The sequence below is a fragment of the Panthera pardus genome, unplaced genomic scaffold (assembly GCF_024362965.1).
Source record: "Panthera pardus isolate Hobbes unplaced genomic scaffold, ASM2436296v1 HiC_scaffold_25, whole genome shotgun sequence".
Classification (NCBI taxonomy): domain Eukaryota; kingdom Metazoa; phylum Chordata; class Mammalia; order Carnivora; family Felidae; genus Panthera; species Panthera pardus.
This window is the reverse complement of record NW_026526821.1, coordinates 74,393,465-74,413,568: the sequence shown is the minus strand read 5'-3', so window position 1 is coordinate 74,413,568 and position 20,104 is coordinate 74,393,465. Positions and strand designations below refer to the sequence as shown.

At 38.0% G+C, this 20,104-nt stretch overlaps 1 protein-coding gene across 6 annotated transcripts in view; it reads right to left on the bottom strand.

Annotated features, from left to right (window-relative positions):
* The window catches only part of CCDC85A (coiled-coil domain containing 85A), a 201,478-nt gene that overhangs the window by 19,052 nt on the left and 162,322 nt on the right, over window positions 1–20,104 (bottom strand). The gene's annotated exons all lie outside the window — the stretch shown is intronic.

The following is a 20,104-nucleotide window of genomic DNA, read 5'->3' as shown; positions in this document are numbered from 1 at the left end:
AACACAGTAGGGCTCCAGATAAACACAGTTATTAAGAGAATAGTTTATTTCCTCTTCTAACTTTCTTCTTTGAGTTTGGGTTTCTGTAATACTGTTCTGGATATGTCTTTCTTGTCCTATCCCAGTGTGATCCAGGATGTCACTCCCTTGATTCTGGTTCATGTTCATTCATATTCATATCCTCTCTCCATCTCTAATACTGGAATAGGTATCTTGAAAAGTTGCTTAATTCTTGGCTCCACTAATGAACAAGTAATGACCATGTGAACTTTACTTTCACTGTTTAACAGATGAGTATAAGTATTACTCTGACCACTCCCCTTCAGATGAGCTGACAAGACTCTTGTTCATAGCTCAATGTTAAGCCCTATCACATTTTACAGTACTATTTCATATATCTTGCAGCTCCTTAAGGTCACTGTACTTTGTAATCATGATGATTAGCATCCTATCTGCACACAGTAGTTGCTCAATAAACTTTGTGTTATAGGATGGTCAAAATCTATGTGTGAGACTGTGTGGCTTTTCCTTTGTCATTACAAAAATAAGTGTATAAATGCTTTACTTGTGTGCCCATACACTTGGTAATCAGAAGATACTCATCTACTTGTCAAGTAACTAAAGCACACTTGTAGAGTGCTAGCATGGCCTGAAAAAAGTGAAAGGCCATTTTTGTGATGGTCCATATTTTGGCAAGTCAACACAAGTTAAACTCCACCTAAATTCCCATTATTTTCTTCCCCTCATTACCCAGTTACTCATATTTGAGCAAAATAAATTTATCCTGAAAGTATTAAATTACTTCTATTTCTAAAGCCACAGTAAAGCTCAAATATGTTAAAACAGTAACTGGACAGATCACTAGAGACACTTAGTAGACCAAAAGTAGAAAAAGACTTTATTACCAGGGCATCCAAAGTATATGCTGATTCTCACCAAAATGATTATGTAATGAGAAACATCAAGTGGTGAAAACAAAATATCATCAAAAGAGATGCTATCCTTAACTTCATTAAGTGTAGGCCAATCTGTAAGTATCCAAGTGTTCCCAGCTAGGGAAACCCAGAAGGTAATATGTATTCACTCATTCTTCATTTCTATGCCAAATAATGGCTAAGATTGAGGTCTGTGGAGTCACAGAATATGTGACAAAGAACTTTAAGGCAAAGAATCTGAAATTTTAGACATCACCATGTTCAGGGAAACAGAAGTGGTTCAGAAGGATGTGAGGGACAGAGTGGCAAGAACTGAGGCTGACATGAAAGGCAGGAGGTTCATGGAGAAACTTTTATACCATAGGAAAGATTTACAGTTTATTCCACACAGAGGCATGAGCTGTGACAAGACCTGATTTGTGTTTTATAGATCTCTCTAGTAATGATGTGGAGAATGATCTGGATGGGACAAGACTAGCTGGGATGAAGTCCAATTAGGACATTGAAAGAGAAGTTCAAGTGAAAACTGAGCAATGACTACTCATTGCTCATTAGCCAATAACAGAAGGAATGAAAAGGATAATACTGACAGACTAAAGGGCAGGACCCTAGGAGCCTTAGTGTTGATTTGAATGTACGCAGTAAGACTGAAAGAGGAATCAGGGATGGCTCCCAGCTTTCTGGCTGGGCACCAGCTAAATGGTCATGCCGTTAACCAGGCTAGAAAATGCCTGCAGAAGTAATGGATCTAACTCCATCAGATTTGAAAATCAAGATCAAAGAGGTAATTAACAATGTAAAGCCCAAAAACATCTTTCTCACAGATACTCCCACAATGTTTTTCTTCTGACATGTGAGGGTTTGTAAAATATTTAAATTGTAAAGAATTTTAACTTCATGTCAGGATGAGAATATCCCATCAAGTGATATCATGTTCTTGGGAGAATAACAAAGTAATTTTTAAATACCTGTGACTCCAGGTGAAAGTTGCAGATATATAAATATAGTCCCTCCCCCCCAAATAAGTGAATGAAAGTAATTACAGAAGTTAACAGGATACTTTTTTACAAGAATCAGAGAGGGCAAACCCCAGAAAAAAGGGATCTTGAAAGGGCTAAGACAGCAAACACCCTGTATCTCTGTACTCTGTAGCCAGAATGACGGCAGACAAAGAATAACAATGAAGGCCTGGTTTAAAAAAAAATTACCTGTTAAACAATAGGTAGGAAATGTGAACAATTACATTTACGTACATTTGGTTTCTAAGTAATGAGCTTATGCGCTTAATTTTTCTCTTTTTGTTAACCATACAATCCCCAGTGAGAAACACGGAAATTTCTAGGAAAAATAAGAATGATACATTTAAATGGCTTTTCAATCAGGTTGACATTAATTAAATAGTGAAAATTGGCGGTATGTCTGTTGAGAAAAACATATCTGAATACTTCCAGGCATGTAAGAATGGGGGTCGAGGAGGCCTGAGTGGGACTGAGAGGGCACGGAGCTGAATTGCAGAGGCTAAATATATATAAATATATAAATATAAATATACGCAGAGGCTAAAAAGGAACGCTATTTGACACTGCATTTGGCTTGCAGAGCAGAGCCAATTAATGATTGCGTTAAATACCTCAGCACTACCCCCTCAGAGCCCAGTAAAGACATGAGCAGAGCTAGGGCCCCAGGGACTAAACAACTATCTATTTAAGATAAATTCTTGTTGAGTTGACTAAGAAATATTACTCTGTGGGGTGATGCTTGCTGCCCTGCCTTTGGCAAAAGGAAGGACCTTTTTCTTCAAGGAGTCTTCCAGTATGCAAAGCTCACACACAAAGTGGGAAAGTCAAGATGAGAGAGAGGAGGACGGAGAGGCAGAGTCAGCTTCCTCCAAGGGCAGCTACCTCTCTCGAATCCATATTAATACTACAATAAGTGAAGCTGCCTGTTGGCCTGTGGTTCTGCGCATGCCGTTTGTTGGAGGCTCTCTTGTGGAGTATTCACAATGATTTCATGCTTCAAGTCTTACAAAAACAAGACTGGCCACAATGAATACAGGCAGTGTAGCCTCTGCCTACGTGGTGGTAATAAAATCTCTAGCAGGGAGCAGTGAAATCTCCCATTAGAGAGAACACCATCAGAGCAAAAAAGGAAGCATCTAGAAAGCATGAGCCCTTTTTCAGACACAGTGCTTACTAGGAAGAAAGATAACGAGGGACTTAAAAATTAGATTCATCTGTGCCCTACCTCATAACAGATAATTTATGGTGAAAACCAAGAGTTTTGGATTCGAATTATAAATGCTCATTTAAGTAGATAATATTCCAAAAGGTAGGTTGAGGAACCAACCATCATAGAGTTCAAGTATAAAACAACTTTGCAGAATTAGTACACAAGTCGGTTCACAAATCATCTATAATTCTGGGAGATTAAAAATAGTTGAATGAGGCTCTCCTTCCAGTCTGCATTGTACTCTCTCCTTCCCTATCTTTAAACTTCAGAGTGTCCCAGGGCGCAGCCCACAAACCTCTTTTTTCTCAGCACTCATTCAACAGGAAGTTCTAATTCAGTCCTCTAGCCACATATTCTTACAAATTTGTATCTCCAGCCCTGACCTCTCCCCTGACTTTCAGATGGATACATCTAACTCTGCAGGTGACACCCCCTCATGGATGTCCATCTCAAATGTAACCTATCCAACACAGAACCTGTTCCCCCAGTCTTCTGCACCTCCATAAACACCACCACCGATCATACAGTCACTTAGATCAAAATCCAAGGAGTCATTCTTAATTCTTCGTGGGGCTCCCACCCTGTACTACCACTAGGCTGCCAGTCACTGTACAGCCTGTGTAAACACTTCCTCCTGGGGTTCTCAGGGTCCAAACTATGAAGCCATATGCAGCCTCTTTCTCTTATATTCCAGATCCAATCTATCGTCAAGCACTCTCAACTCCACCTCAAAATATTCTGTCAATGCAACACTGCCTCACCATCTCCACCCTACCACTTAGTTCAAGCTGCCACTAGCCTCTTACACTACCAACCTAGCTCACTAATGAGTATCCCTATGTCCTCTTCCCCTGCCTCTACCTTCTTCAGTCTGGTCTTTACCCAATATTCACAGTGACCTTCTGATAATGTAACTAGATGTATCACACCCTTGCTCTATTCCTCCAATGGCTCTCTGTGAACTCAGACCCAAACCCAAACACTTGACTTTGGTCAACAAAGCCCACAGCATCTGTTACGTGCCTGTCTCTGACCTCACCTCCTGTTATTCCCGGTCTCGTTCTGTTCTAACCACACTAGCTTTCTTGCTCCTGTTTCCTCATGCATGCCTAGCTCACTCCCACCGCAGGCCCTTGCTGTTCTTACTTCCTGCGATGCTCTCCCATACTCCTATTGGTCCCTCCAGATGTTATGTCCTCAAAGAGTCTTCTTCTAACTCCATGTAAAATACCCTCTTTCACTCCAGTTGCTCACCAATGCTGTGCCCTGCTTTTGTTTCCTTCACAGTGATTATTACTTCTACATATTACATATTTATCATTTTTAAATAATATCCCACTAAAATGTAAGCTGTATGAGTTTCTTATTCAGGGCTGTATCCCCATTGTCTAAAACAGTATCTGTATACAAGAGGTGCTCAAAAAATATCTGAGGGGTAACTATTGAAAGAATGGCCAATATAAGCAACCGACCTTTCATGGCCTACAGAAATCCCATTCCATATTTGTTGGGGGTCGTTTTGGTTATACTGAAAAAAGCAAGGGAAGCCCACTAATCACCTATCATTGAATGAATAACCCTGTATTAATCTGACAATAACTGTCAACGTTTCTCATTCCAAATAGCAAGGTCACTGCTTTTGTCTAACCTCTATGAGATCCTGGGGATACAAGATAGCATAAATAGCTGATATTGAAAATGGTTTCCCCTCATCCATGCATACAAACTCTGACCACAGCTAATGCCACAAACCAAGTCTGCCTGGTTAAAAATTTTTATTTTTCCTGAAGTCTCTAGCCCCCAAATTCTGACAGCATCACCCAAGTAAATGACCTGGCTGAACCTTAAAATGCACAGCTAAAATTTCGGGGGAAGTTGTGAAAAGTGACCTCATGAAGCTTTAGAAAAGGCAAATTTTAAAAAGAAATTTTTAAAAGTTAGAATTTTTACCAGAGTATCATCCTGGAAAACAATCAGGTTAACCAATAATAATAATAATAAGTTTTACTAAGCTACCCAGAGCAGTCTTAAAAAAAAAAAAGTCAAAAGTCTTTTGCTAGCTCAAGAAATGACCCAGAGACTAATAAGCTCCATAAGCTACCCACTGCCTGACCCTCAGCAAGTCACTTGTCCTCAGTGGAGAGTCCTATCAATTAGCTTCATGTGGTGGCAGTAAAGGGTGACTAATAAACTTGATTGCAAGGCACTTGGAAAACATTAAGTGCTATAGAGAAGCTTCATAATTGCCAGATTGCCATCAGTTACCATGAAAGCAATGAGAACGCATCCGGCTTTTTTTAAGCTGCTTTCCACCCCTTGGCTCTTCTGATGTCAACGAATCCTAGTGACAAAGACAAAAGGATCAACGAGGATTCTTCTCACCTTCCTGTAGGTCTCCTCCTGATCCACAGGAGACATGATGGAGATGCAAACTCACCTTTGCACTCCTTTGTTCCTTCCAAAGAACCTTGCAGATCCCCATGAAGAGAGTCTGCATGAATGGCCAGTTGAAGGCCTTTCCTGTTTGTCCTTTTCAAGCATAACACAGACCATCATTAAAAACCAAGTATTTGACAAAGATCATGGAAGAAGAAAATATTAAAATACAGAATTCACTTTATTCTTACTAGCAATCTCCCAATTTCTCATTCTATTATGCGATGTCCTCACTTAAAGAAAAAGGGAGATTAATTGGTTTCTGACCTCCTTTGAAGCCAGAAATGGTTTTCCTCATTCAAGATAGACAGGGATTTAGAATTTCACTTGTCTGCAAAGGGCTGTATAGCAATTCGTGTTCTTTCCAAGCCACCAGCCATGGGGTATCTATTTTAAAAACAAGCCTGCTCCATATTATCTTTCCAGCAATCTAAGACACGCAAGGACACAAAAGTAATATAATCAATCACTCACCAAAGTACAGCTTCAATCATCAGACATATGTGTTTCAGAGTACAGACTTCCTCTCCATTAGTATCACAAGTGTCCTTCCTATAGGGGAGGGCTTGCCTTTTCAAGTCAAATGCAAGCATCTTGATCTCCAACAAATTTTCCTTCCAAAACTAAGTGGTTTGTTGGAAAGAACATCTTTGTCTCTTCTCAACTGCTCCTCTGGTTTACTCACAGCACTTTTCAAACCCCAGATATTGATAACTTAGGGCAGGTTTGGGGCTGATAGAACAAAGGAACTTGAAACAATGAAAATATAATACTTAGAGGAAAAATTCTTTGTATTTAATAAATTCTTTATGTACAAGTGATAACTTCCATAACAAACAATAGGATAGACTAATTTAAAAAAATTTTAAGAAGGGCAGCTCCATAGGTTGAGCTTCTGCTTTCGGCTCAAGTCATGATCCACTGTTTGTGGGTTTGAGGTCTGCGTTGGGCTCTGTGCTGACAGCTCAGAGCCTGGAGCCTGTTTCGGGTTCTGTGTGTCCCTCTCTCTCTGCCCCTCCCCTGTACATGCTCGCACTCGTTCTCTCAAAAATAAACATTAAAAAAATTTTAAATATTAAGAGATGACCCAAGCAATTAACAAGTGATTTCAGGGTAGTCCAGGGGTCAGCAAATTACTGCCCTTTAAATCCAGACTCTTTTACCTGTTTTATCAGTGGTTTATTAGAACACAGCCACACCATTTAGTTACTCTGTTTTCAGCTATTCTAGTGGTACAGTGGCAGACATGAGTAGTTGCAAAACACCATATGGCTCACAACTTGGAAAATATTTACCAACTGGCCCTTAATTTAAAAAGCACCAAGCCCTAGTATAGAGGATAAGAAAGTCATTACAGATTGGAATAGTCCAGGAACTTTTTGGAAAAAGAGGCAAGTGGCTTACAGAGAAACTATAATTGAACCAGAAGTGATAAGTGTTAAGTAGGCAAATGTTCTTTCCTGACTAATCAGTTTTCTGAGGACTAGAAATGTCCTTAAGATTAATAAAAGAACGAGATTTTCCCATGCTGAGAAAACCATTATCAGAGCAATGAAATCTCTCAGTGAATAGTAAAACAGATGAACTCAAAACTCAACTGTGTTTCTTGGCTAATGCCCAATTCAGACCCCAATGATACCACACCAAAGGTACACTTTGGATGGTGATGGTGAAGTTAGTGGTGGTGATTGGTGGTGTTATCATCACTATCTTGCTTCAAAAGAAACATTTGCCATGCGACGAGTTTCAGCAAAATGGGAAGAATGTTAGGCTAGCAGTAATGGAAAATCTGGGCACAAACCTTGCTTCTGCCCACGAGTGAACATTCTCTTCCCTGCAAAACAGAGGTCATCATAGGGGCCAGGGTCAGAACGGGAATCAGCATCAAGATGGACTCAGTGTTAGTCCGATACACAGGACCTCAGGTGACACTCGGGATGTGGTTACAGTGCTTGTGACAGCAACAAGACTCGAGAGTAGAATGGGTGACTCAACCATCCTCATCTGTCTGCACTGTGAAGCAGACTCAACTGGAAGGGTCACAGATTCTTGTAAATCATGCATTTTGCTGTGGCCCAAGCTGTATTTCTCACAGGAAGAAAGGTCCATTTTAGGCTGCAGCCCCATCATTTCAGAGCTTATAAAAATAAAAGAATAGGGCACTATCCCTTTCATGACCTACAATGTCTCTCCTTGGGCCCTGAAGATTTAAGATTCTGGACACTTAAGACCAATAGGATTGATGCCTTCAAACAGAATGAACACAAAAGATATCTAAAAAGCATAATTTAATAAGGTGATAAAGTATTAAAAATCAATGTGATAGCAACACTGGACATTTTCTAGGCTTAAAGAGCAAAGTTCTATTGATTAGTAAGTCACTATAACATCATTTACAGCCCTGAGAGACCACCCAGAGTTGAGAGCTGTCTTAGGACACTCTCATGACTGATTCTGAAGAACTTTGTCGATATCAAGATCATGAGCAGGGTGCTTGTTTTAAGTGAAAAACTCTGGAGAGGTAACTGCCTTTACTTGCCATCACATCCATCTTGATCTCGTTCTCAAATGTTAAAGGCTCAATATAACTGGTTTCGCTCACCAAGAGAATCCTCTTCAGCAAAATGAATGCCCATGATGCCACATGAGCCACCCTCTTCACAAGTGAGCATTTCGAGGGTCCAGTCTTAAATCGACCTCTATAAAGTTCTTTTCAACTGGCAAAGAACCTGAGCTGCCGTGACCAACTCTTGTACCATTTGCTGAACTCATCAACAAAGTGCGTGAATTTTGCTGGCTTAAGGGCTCATACATTAATAGCAGTGGGACAGGAACAGGGAATGGAAAGTGAATGGGGCTGGTTCCAAACAAAGTAACAAATTTCCAAATGTAAAGTTGCTGAAGCCTCCTCCATCTAAAACTCTTTGTCAAACAGATGTCAGCCAAATTCAAATTGTCGCTTCTGTTAACTTTTGGCACTCAATACATGCTTGCCACCCAAAAGGATAAAAACCTAACATTCCCACACAATTTATTTGCAATTAAGTTTACTGTAGTTGTCATTTATTTCTGAGTGTGTATTTTATGTCTTTCTTGTATGAGACTCCTATAGTTATAGATATAAAATTTTCTAGCATATGAAAATATTTCAATAAATTATCTTTTTGACATTAAGATACACCTGCCTTGGGTGTCAAAAAACAGCTGAAATATCTTGGCTATTAAAAAACCTCCTTTCTTGGAGCCAGCTTTTATGTAAGTCCAGGATGGCTCCCAGCTGGTCCTAGGTTTATTAGTTATTTGTTATCTGTCAAACATTAGAACTTATGTCTTGCATGTTGTTCTGTTGCAAATGAGAGGCATTTTAGGTCAAAAAAAAAAAAAAGATGGTACCAAATTTGTTTATTTGTCACACTATATTTGAGTCAGATTTGTATTTCTCTTTGATTCTTATGTTTCTATATGCAATCTTTTTTCCTAATAAACTGCTAAGAGTAGCAGCTAGATTCATAAAACTAGCAAAATAATAATTAGTCCAAGAGTTTTAAGCAAGGTGATTAGCGATCTCCTTTTGTGTTTAATTTTTTTTTAAATATTAATTCAAAAGTTGCTTCTATTCCACTAACCTACATTATGAAAGTTAGAAAAATCTTAAAGAGGGTAAAAATTCTGAAAGAGGGCTTGGTTATTTGTGTGTCTTGACTAAGTGCTCGTGAAATCACAAATATCTAAGTTGAGTCCATTTTTGTGAGGTTACTGATAAACTTGAGTACAAGAAATTCTCCCAAAGGAAAGAATTAGACCAGAGAGAGACCCTTGAGTAAAGAGTAATGAAGTACTTTGAGAAGGGAGGAACGCTTTTTGAATAGATTGGTCCTTCATTAATAGTAACTCTTCTTGGGGCGCCTGGGTGGCGCAGTCGGTTGAGCGGCCGACTTCAGCCAGGTCACGATCTCACGGTCCGTGAGTTCGAGCCCCGCGTCGGGCTCTGGGCTGATGGCTCAGAGCCTGGAGCCTGTTTCCGATTCTGTGTCTCCCTCTTTCTCTGTCCCTCCCCTGTTCATGCTCTGTCTCTCTCTGTCCCAAAAATAAATAAAAAAATTAAAAAAAAAAAAATAGTAACTCTTCTTCCCCACCTTCATTTCTGGGTTTAACGCTAAAACCTGTGGGGGTGGGGGAGTACTTTTCTCTTAGGCTTTGGGTCTGGAACAAGGTAGAACCCAAGCAGGAGTGGGGGGATTTTCTCAGCCCAGACATGTTGGGAGCCAGGGGAATGGCCAGGACATCACTATACCAGTAAGTCAACAAAGTCAGGAACAGACTTAGGGGGACAGGTGAAAACCCATATACTTGAAGGTAAGCTGAGAGACTTGGATTCCATCTGTCTGACCCCAATCTGCTCTGGTGTGGCCTGAGGAAACACAATCTTCTGTTACTTCTCTTCAGTAATGCAGCATCTACAAATGTGGGTGGTTGTTTTCAAAACACTCCACTGCTTACTGACGTAGAAACCACTTTATAGAAGTTTACTATACAGAATAAATCCAATAATCAGATATCCTTTGAAAAAAGTATTTTTTTCTTTCTCTAGACATTGTTCCTTCCATGTATCGCAAGTCTAGCTGACTGCGATTCATATGCAAGTCCTCTTGTTTTCCTCCTCAGCCTATTGTACCGCAAAAATAGTAACGTGTGATATATCAGTTCTCTGTCCTGTCTTTTTCACAATTTTGACTTATCTCAGAATTGAATTCCTGACAAGTAGGTTACATTTAAAAATAAAGAATACAGATTGTTTCTGCATAAATTGCAGGTAAATAAAAGTTAACTTTTTAACATTTCTTCTATTGGTATTCCTTCATCATAATTTAAAAAATTCTCTCTGAAATGTCAGGTCTCTGTTTATTCTATGAAATCCTTGAAAATATTTTTAAATGTGATTTTGAAAAATGTTTACATTAGTGGATGTGCTCAGGAAAGAATATCCTAAGTTCAGGTGATCTCTCACTATCACTTGTACCAAATTTTTATTATTTTATTATTATTATTTTAATGTTTATTTTTGAAAGAGAAAGCGAGCATGAGCAGAGGAGGGACAGAGAGAGGGAGACACAAAATCCGAAGCAGGCTCCAGGCTCTGAGCTATCAGCACAGGGCCTGACATGGGGCTCAAACCCACAAACGATAAGATCATGACCTGAGCTGAAGTTAGATGCTTAACCAACTGAGCCACCCAGGCACCTCTTTTTTGTACCAACTTTTAAAAGGTAAGTCTGCAAGTAATAATACGGAATACGTAAACAACACCTAATATGAATATTCATACTTTTGGGCTGTCTTTGAAATGTTGTGTTCACACAGTCACACACTGGATTTATTTATTTATTTATTTCTAATTTTCTGTTTTTAATCTTTATTTATTTTTGAGAGAGAGAGAGACAGAGTGCGAGCACGGGAGGAACAGAGAGACAGGGAGACACAGAATCCGAAGCAGGCTCCAGGCTCTGAGCTGTCAGCACAGAGCCCGACAAGGGGCTCGAACCCACGAACCATGAGATCATGACCTGAGCCGAAGTCAGACGCCTAACTGACTGAGCCACCCAGGTTCCCCATTCACACACTGGATTTAAAGTACAGCTCCACGATGCTTGCAGGAGAGCACAGAGAGCATGGCAGAGGAAGGGTGCTGTGCCCTCTGGAAATGACTGATAGTCCATCCATACCTCCTATTAGTTTCTCTTTACAACTGGCAGAACCAACTCAACCTTCGCTGTATTATTTCTCCATCTGTGCTTGACTGAAGACCCCTTCATTCTAGGACTGGGACACAATCTTTTTCTTTTTCTCCCCCTAGAGCTCAGAATGATCAGGGCTGGAAGGAACCACACTTACCAATGAAGAAACACATGCCTTTGTACCTGACCAGAGAGAAATCTATAAGCATTTAAATACTCATCTTGTTTATTTTTAAATAAATACACTGTTTGGGAAAACTAGTGCCTTTATGTTCATTATGCAGGGCTTATATAAAGAGAATAAAAATGAACACGAAGGGACACTAATGTATCTCATCTCTCAAACTACACCTAAGCTCACACAACTCAGACTGGTATGTGAGCTCCTCTATATGCATATTAATGTGATAGGAGCCTCGAAGACAGATACCCTTGACTATTACTTAAATAGCTATCTGATGAAATTCTATTAACTTTAGAACCCAATGAGGTAGAATAACCCACAGTGACATGAATATGCACCTATAAATAAAAGACCCAGTGTTGTAAAAAGTTGTAGTTTTAGGGAATTTTTTAAATCAAAATAAAAAGGACATGCCTATTTTGTGTATATATTACACATATATGCAAACTTCCTCTGGATAAAAAGTCATGGATTTGCAGAGCTGAGCAGAACCGTCCATATCACCAATGGTAATACTCTGTTACTCAAAGCATATTAAGTTCACAAAGGTTAAGACCTATCATCTTGGTCCAACGCTAATTATGCTGAGTCCTCACTCTTCTAATTCCTATTCTCTGTTCTTGCATATTCATGGGGACTCCTTTAATTACTTGGTAACTAACAGAGTCCAAAGTCACAGCTGACTATATCTCAGCTTTCTAAAATTAACTCAGTTATGTTTTGCTTATTTTTCACACTATCCTAGCTTAAATATAATTTAGGAAAGTTTCAAATAACTTTGAAATTTATTTACTTAAACTGTCCTATTTTATCAAAGAACAATTATTTGCCTATACTAGACTTATTATCTATATTCTAGTTAGGCAATATAGATATTTCCTGTATTACATTTCTATTTGTCTACTATACATTTACAAGATAATATTAAGAGGCACCAAGTTTAATTTTTAAGGTGTTATAAGCACATTGATCCCTTTGCTCAGGCTGCAGCAAAAACAAACAAATTAGAAGTAGAGACTTTTGAATGAAAAATGCCTGAATCCACCTGTAGGAAAGGTCTGCACCAAAAAGAAGGATGGGGCAGATGGATCCCTGTTAGAGAGGTAGTGACCTCCAGTAGGAAATGGAGATCAAAGTGAGGTTTCTCAAATGGGAATCTTCACTTCTTTACAAGCTTCAATTAGACTCAAGTTTTCACAGTTTAGTGTATTATATATATATATAATATATATATAATATATATATATATATATCTCCACATTTCATTCCCATATCAAATACTACACAATTTTTTCTATCTTCTTTTTATTTTTTGAGAGAGAAAGTGCCAGCTAGGAAGGGGCAGAGAGAGAGAGAGAGAGAGAGAGGGGGGGGGGGGGGGAGAGAGAGAGAGAGAGAGAAGTCCAAGCTGGCTCTGCACTGTCAGCGCAAAGCCCGACGTGGGGCTATATCTCATGATAGAGCTCTATCAGATCATCACCTGAGCCAAGATCAAGAGTCAAGTGCTTAACAGACTGAGCCACCCAGGTGCCCCTCTTTTCTATCACTTTCTAGGAGACTGTTTCCTTACCATATTAGGAAGGAAAAGACTGTTCCATCTTTTTTAATTTTTCACTTTATTTTGGATTAAAAAAAAAGAATAGAAAGCCATTTCTCCAAGGCAACATTAATTTCTCTTATAGTTCCATCTCAAGTTTTCCCCAAATATTCCTCCATATTGCTTCTCATTCAAATATCTATGATTCTAGTTGATATTACTACACAGCAAAAATTTTTGCTGTGAGAGTCTTATTTTCTTTTGTGACAAATTCTGCCAAGGACAGGTAACCAAAATGCTGTTTTTATGGCTATTCCAAATTTAAAAAAAAATTTTCATATGCCCTAGTGGTACATTATCATGCCAGTATAGATAGAAAAAGGCAGTACTGTTAAATAAGAATGGATATCATAGTCCCTAATAATTGAGTGTCTTTTAAATTCAATAATTCTCTTAATAAGTTTAGTAAGTGGCATAGCTGTATTTTGTTGCATTTCTATTTCATCTATTTTCTCTCATTAGCATGAAAACTTCTCATCATATATCCAAGATTATCAAACAAGATCCCTCAAGCATTGGGGGGGGGGGGGTCACAAAAGAATGCTATAAACCCCCTCCCATGATTTAGATGTTTTTCCTGTGAATTTCACTCTCTTCAATATTTTCACTAATAGATTTTAGCTTTTCCCTAATCCAGGCTCTATTGATTCAGGTTCTCCAATGTGACTTTTCCCCTATAAATGTATTTTCCATATCTATTTGTCTTTTTTTTTCCAATACACCCACACCACTTGGGTAGATCCTGTCTGTCCTCTGAAAACTCCATTGAACTATACATAAAAGCTTTTTTTCCCCTTTCTTTACTTCTATAAATCATGGTGATTTAGAGAAAATGGCAATCCACAAGCATTCTTCCTCTGGTGGAGTCCATTTTTTCCCAAATAGGACTCCAGCAGCAACCAAGCCTTAATGGATTTAACTAATTTCTTCTATCAGTAGCATCCAGATTCACCTCTGGTTGTGTAACAACGTACAGTTGTATCTAAGAAAAAAAATTTTTTTTGCACAAATTACTCCTCAGGAGTGTCAGAATGGTAATTTCCATGCAAGTAGCAATGGAAGAACAGGAGCACCACTTGCTTTAAGCACCTGTAAAGCACTATTCTGTCAAAGCCTGTTTTTCGTGCAGTCGTGGCTATTTTTTTTTTTTTTTGTCAGAACAACTCCAAACCCTAGAAGAGCCAGATATTTATGGCTCTAGAAGACAAAAATGACTTGAAAAACAGAGTTAGAAAATGTGAAAAAGAGAGAGAGCAACAAAATAAATATCTCCATGGCAAGAAAAAGGAAAAGCTTATGAGGGAAATCTCTGTGTCAAGAAGAATCTTCATTTCTGTCCAGGACACTGGTCCTCTGCATTGGCACACAGGTGAGGGAACTTTTCGGGGATGTGATGCTGGACCTGGATCGTGTTGCCATGGAAGTGACAAGCTCAATTTCTTTAGAGCCCTCCTCAGCACTTCTGGCCATGGTGACAGATTCTTTTCCTTTGTTCAGAAATTGCTCTGCAAACGGCCCTGCCTCCTTCCCAATGCATTGCATTGTGAAGCCACACTGTAACCAAATTACACGAGAAGATTTTTCATTTCCAGTCCTAAAATTAGACTCTTCTGTGTGTGCTAGCACAACAGAAATAGAAACACTTGCTGAAAGGAGCCCACACAGTGGTGATCCGAGTTGCCACGCCTTTCAAAACAGTTGCTGAACACATAGCACACGGACAGTCATCGGACATTAGACACGTCAGGGCGCCTTTACTGATTCTAGAAAATCTGTCAAAAGTTAGTCTCAAGAGGTGGGCAATTTGTTTTACTGAGGAACTCTGGGGCACAAAGGATGCAGAGTGCTTTCCAGGTAGACGTTGGTGCCAAAGCATTTGATGAAAAAGAACAGATTTCCCAGTAGGATTTTTCACAAATGTACTTAATTGACTTTAGAATCACAGCAAACTGCTGGTTTCTTGTCCCTTCTTGATGCAAAATCCATGCTACATCCACAAAATAGGTGAGAAGAGTTTAAAAAATAATAAATAATAATTTTTACCTGGTTATATCTGAATATGGACTGATTTCTTCAAAAGACAGTTTTATTTATAATAAAATCATCAGAGGGGCACCTGGGTGGCTCAGTCAGTTAAGTGTCCGATTTGGCTCAGGTCATGATCTCATTGTTCATGAGTTCAAGCCCCGCATCAGGCTCTGTGCTGACGGCTCAGAGCCTGGAGCCTGCTTCAGATTCTGTGTCTCCCTCTCTCTCTGCCCTTCCCCTGCTCATGCTCTGTCTCTCTCTGTCTCTCAAAAATAAATAAACATTGAAAAAAAATTAAAAAAAATCATCAGATAGGTGTTCTCTACCATTCACTTGAAGATATTTTCTGGCTGAGTAGACCTCATTGCAGATATAGCACATAAATATATTAGCTGGGTCTGGATTAAAAATCCTTATGACCATCAAGGACAATGGAATGAGAGATCCAAGCAAGATTTTTGAATTTGAGCTAAAATAATAAATTTCGTGGGTACCTTCAAAACCACTACTAGAATTCTTTGTTCCCCTACCCACCTAGCTCCATTTCACTCTGAACAGAAAGGCCCTCTCTGATCACACTCTGTTACGTATGAATCTCTCACACAGGTATGGGTGGGTATGTCTGTACAAAACTACGATTCTGAAGTATTTTGGAAACGTGTCAGGGAGGAGAAGACTCTGTAAAACACCTTTTTTTTTTCCATTTATGATGGATACCATCCATGACTTTAAGAAGAATATTTACCTTAAGTCAGGAATAAAGTGTCTAATAAATCTTAGATGGCTAAGCAAATCCAACATTAATTTTAAAGTGTTTAAAAGAAGAATTTGACGATAAGACAAAAACAGATTTAGCAGCTTAATTACACTGGATGCCATTCATTGCATTAAATGATTAAAGGAGGTGCTACGTATATGCTAGAAAAAACACTGAATTGGCCTACATCTTAGCTTGAGTCCATCCTTTAATAGCTGTCTGATCAAGTACTCCTAACATTCTGTGGCTCTTGTATGCTTTACTTAAAAAATGGGGTTGTCCAATATGATATATTAGGTTCTATCCAGCTTTGAAAATCTAGGATTTTTTTTATCCACACAAAGTTTGTGTTTATGTATCAATGTCCATATGCAAAATAGGTATGTTCCTTTTAAATTTGATATAAAAGTCCTTACAACTACTTTATACTACATGGGGTATTTCATGTGTAAATATCTATCTATGTCATGTGGGTGACTCTACCTCATTAGATTTAAAAGTTATTAATAAAAGTTCATAGACAGCAGTTACTCTTATTTAATACACAATCTTCATATGGGTTTATATCATATTAAATATGTTCCCAGTGGAGATCATAGACCAGTCTAAGCAGTAGCATTCTGTGTATTATGAGAGGTTAGTTGCAACCCTATAGTTTTTATATGTAACCAGTAAAAAAATGTTCACATTAGTTTATTTGTTCAAGGAAGAATATCCCAAATTCAGGTGATCTTTAATGATCATTTATACCAACTTTCAAAAAAAACATTTTTAAGATTCACACATGTTGTCACATATGGCAAGATTTCCTTCTTTTTTTAATGGAATGATATTCCATTATATGTATATACTACATTTTCTTTATCCATCTCTGGATGGACATTTAGGTTGCTTCTATACCTTGGCTTCTGTGAACAGCACTGCAATGAACATAAGAGTGCTAATATGTCTTTGAGATCCTGACTTCAATTCTCTTGGGTAAATATCCAGAAGGGGGACTGCTGGATCATATGGTAATGATCACTTGGTAATATGCCAAGTGAAATAAGACAGTCATGAAAGGAACAAATACCACATGATTCCACTTACATGAGTTATTTAAAATACTCAAACTCATAAAAGCAAAGAATAGAATGGCAGTGGCGAGAGGTGGAGGGGAAGGGGCGATGGGGTGTTACTAATCACTGTGTAAAAAATATCATCAGATATGGAGGATGAATTAAGTTCTAGAGATCTAACGTATATCATCATGCCTATAAATAATTGTTATACATTTAAAAGCTATTAAGAGGGTAGATTTCACATTGTCTTCCTACCAAAATAAAGACTTAAAGACATTTTCTTTTCAAGTAATACCTAGCAAATAATACTGCATTTTCTGAAAATAGTAAGACTGTTATTACTTTATGATTCCTTTGAAATATTGTGTTCACTAACTAGATTTTGCTCAGTGATTCTCATGAGATATTGTAGAAACCATGCAGAGCAAAGAGCTACATGCTCACATGGTGTCTGTACTAATATTCCAACCACACCTTCTGTGGTTCCTCTTCACCACTGGATAGAACTGATTCTATCTTCACTGCATTTTTCTATTTTCTCTGGAATAAAAAAAACCTTCAGTCTGGGACTTGGTAACTTGGCTTGGATACAAAACCGGGCCCAAGCTTTATTTATACTTAGGCCTATGAGAAGCTAGGAGGAACTGTGTCATTTATAAATTAAGAAATTGAAGGCTTTGCATCTAACCAGAGAGAAATCCATAAGCACTTATTACACTCATCTTGTTGACTTTTAAATATGTATTGGTAGGGTGAAGTTGTGACTCTCAGCTAATTACATACAATTTTATATAAAGAATAAAATAAGCATCAAGGAGATTTCTTCCTCCAGGAAAATGCTGTACATAATTAGTCTAAACACTCAACTATCAGCAAAGAATCTGGTCACAGCCACAAAAGGTATCCGATACACTTGGAATTCCAATTGCCAGCTATGTTCTTACTCCTGTTTATCTAAAGTCAAGAGGATATATTTTTTATGAGCTTGATAGTAAAAAAAGAATACCATCTAATAAAGGCACAGGGAGCAAGTTCTTACAATGGAAAAATCAAGTGTTCAGACTCAGATCAAGTGCTGAGACTAATTTATGCAGGGATGTCAGCTTGTCACATTGAATTGACCTTGCAAAGCAGCTAACATCATGCAGTCAGAAACAGTTTCTGCAGTGAAATCACGTAATTGTTTGTAATAGTACCAATAACATCCAAGAATAAGTTGTATATGCCTTTGTGTTATCCCATCCAAATCTTAGCCTGCCACAAGTATAGGATTCTCACTGCTCTGAGATTCTTTCGCTGTTTTCCGTCCTCACATCTCCTCCATTGTCTGCTCATTTCAGTTGTATTTATACAAGTACTTGCAACTGGTGGTCCTATCATATCTATCTTAGCTACAAATGAAGGCAACACTCTCAGATACACAAGTTTAACAGAAATCTTGTTTTTGAACTGCATTCTTTGCATATTTCAAACAATGGATTTTCTTTCCATTAAAGTACAATGGACATGTAAAGAGCCGTTTAATTATAAAGCATTGTCTTTCCATTTTGACATCTCTGAAATCAGCAAGAATCTGACATGGTGTAATTGACAACATCTTTTTTCTTTCTTAGTGCCACATATGATAATGGTGCATCCCACATCAATGACATCTTAACATCGTCTTTCCTAGCCATTTCTTATGGAGAATAAAGAAAAAACCTTTTTTTCATAGAAAATAGCAATACATTTAAAAACACATGTTTTGACACTGAAAAGTTGCTGAATTTCTTCTACTTCTGAACTATGCAAGTACTATGTATTTAAATATGTATATACCTGATATAATAAGTACAGCTGAAGACTCTTCTGATTTCTCTTCAAGACCTCTAATAGTTTCACAGATTTTTAAAAATCAATCTTGCAATCATTTTCATATTTGTTGTGCCTCTTCTTAAATAAGATAGCACACATGCTAGCATTTCAATGTTTGACATGAGCCTCAGTTCTCACTCAGAGAGAAACTAAGACACAGATCTTTTTCTTTTCCCCCTCTTTTCATTTACATTCCCAGTTGCCTCAGAGATGGTATAACCATATAGAACACTCACAATAAACTAATTATATTTTTAAGTTTCTTGGAACAGAAAGAAGTTAGATGTTTTCAGTCAAAGGCCCTGGCGTCATACTGTGAATCCAATATAAAAGAACAAATGGCAAAGGAAATTTTAAAAATGGAAAGTAGAGAAGAGCAAAGAGAAAACTACCAGCAGTATCTTATTTTATGATGCAAATAATCCCTTCTGTCAACACGAGTATTGACATATGTCTCAATTGACATACGAGATGGGAGAGAAGTAGATTCATTTCATTTAATCTCATAATTTGTAGCCAGATGGCTGGCCAGTGGAAGAAAGAGAAAGGCATTCTTACATGCAGTACCTGACAGACCAAATCATCATTAATGAGCAAAAGTGGTTTAAAAACAAAATAAGATTTAAAATATCTTCGCAAAGCATTAATGTTTATGTATCTTCTCCTGAATTATAACCAGTCTCTGTTTTTTCATTTAAACTACTATTTACTTAGTTTTTTTAGGGTTTAATTTTCCCTTAGTCACTTATGAGATAGAAATAATCACCAGGATGTGGAAAGAACACTAGCGACTAAATGCTTAGAAAACGCCTTTTATAAAATATTAGATTACTGCCTACATGTCTGTAAAGAAAATCAACCTAGATTCAGGAGATTTGCTCAACTCCTCAAAATTTCCCAAGAACCACCGCCTCAACCGACATCATTCTCACCAAGATACTTCAGCCCATAGAAATAATTTTATAAGTAAAATATATGGCAAGGCATTAAATCCCAGAAAAAGTACCACTTTATATTCACCAGGGGAAACAAAGTAAGCCCCAAAGTAAAACTGTCAATTACTGTCATTGCATTGTTGCACTCAAAGAGTTTAATCATATCATGAAGAATTTTAGCAAGTACTAATTTAATTAAAATGTGAAATCTTTAAACTACCTGCAGCTTCCCTTAGCTCATAAATTAGCAAATTTTTTTATTTAAGTAAGAGTCCCTTCCCTATATTCACCAACTACGTGCATGAGGTATCTGAATAGTCCTATGCAAGCATTTTCTACTTCTCTTCATTTTC